General features: G+C 44.2%; 1 non-coding gene across 1 annotated transcript; it reads left to right on the forward strand.

Annotated features, from left to right (window-relative positions):
• Positions 1-359: 359 nt before the first annotated feature.
• LOC113831545 lies at positions 360-462 on the forward strand. Its single transcript, XR_003486729.1, has one exon. It is a non-coding gene; the product is annotated as a U6 spliceosomal RNA (small nuclear RNA).
• The last annotated feature ends 996 nt before the right edge of the window (positions 463-1,458 follow it).

The raw sequence follows: 1,458 nt of genomic DNA on the forward strand, positions 1-1,458 counted from the left end.
CGTCATCGGCATGGGTCAGAGCTCGGAGGGTACTCACAGACGTTTTCAGGTTCTCGTCTTTGTCTTAAAACAAAGAATTGTACCAGGAACAAGTGGTAACAGAAACAGAGACTGTTTGTTAAGGGAAAGAAAAGGATGGGCAGGCAACGTGGCTCAGCCACACCAAGCCTGATGCCCAAAACAAACCAAATCTCTATTAGCTTCCAGCGGTGGCATACACCTTTGATCTCAGTATTTTGAAGGTAGAAGTAGATAGATCTCTGTGCTTTCCTGCCCAGCCTGCTCTACATAGTGAGCTCCAGTCTAGCCGGGGCTGCATAGGAATACGCTTTCTCAAATAAATAATAAATAAATAAATAGTGCTTGCTTCAGCAGCACATACACTAAAATTGGAACAATACAGAGGTTGGCATGACCCCTGAGCAAGAATGCACACAAAGCCATGAAGCATTCCATATGAAGGTAAATAAAATTTCAAAAAATCAAAAACAAAAAAAAAAAAAAAGAAAAGCATTCCTGATAATGGTTATGAGTTACTGAGCTGGGCAAATGCTTGTGTTCATAAGGACTGGGCTACCAGGCTCACTACCTGCACAGTACCTTTTCTCTCATGTTTGTGCATGGCAGGCATTTTCTGAGCATGCTCTGTCTGTTTTCAGTAGCCCAGGTAGAGAAAGGTCTTCCAGTCCTGTTTTGTCAATTGACTTCTTGCACATGCTAATGCTACTGGCCCACCCAGTCCCTATTCTCCTGCTGCAGTGCCACCCATTCTACTGTTTCCAGAACCACCTGTGAGCACCCTTGGTGGCACCCGCTGCCTGAGCCTTTTGTGACTGGCTTCCTTCGTATCCTGTGGTTTCTATAAGGTTATCTCTGTTGTAACATGTGTCAGAAGATTCAGAATGGATAATATTCCATCATAATCCACATTTGTGTGTTTGTTGTCAGTGGACATGTGGGTTACTGCCACCCTCTGGATACTGTGTGTATGCCAGGGTTCTCTAGAGCAGTGGTTCTCAACCTTCCTAATGCCGTGACTCTTTAATACTGTTCCTCATGCTGTGGTGACCCCCAACCATCATTGCTACTTCATAACTGTAATTTTGCCACTGTTATGAATCATAATGTAAATATTTATGTTTTCCTATGGTCTTAGGCAACCCCTCTGAAAGGGTTGTTCTACCCCCAAAGGGGTCACAACTTGCAGGTTGAGAACCACTGCTCTAGAGGAACAGAACCAATAAATGAACATATATTGTTGCAGGGCTTGTTTGAACAATGGTGTGCATCACCCAACAGTGTCAGTGTTTACACTGGAGAAGCTGAGAATGAGTAGCTTCTCAGTTCTCCAGACTGGATGTTCAGCTGTTCCAGTCTAGCACTGAAGTCCTGGTGGACTCTTGCAGAGCCATTGGTTCAAGTCAACCTTAGGAGACCAAAAAAGCTGAGCTGAATGTC

The sequence above is a fragment of the Cricetulus griseus genome, chromosome 6 (genome assembly GCF_003668045.3).
Source record: "Cricetulus griseus strain 17A/GY chromosome 6, alternate assembly CriGri-PICRH-1.0, whole genome shotgun sequence".
NCBI lineage: Eukaryota > Metazoa > Chordata > Mammalia > Rodentia > Cricetidae > Cricetulus > Cricetulus griseus.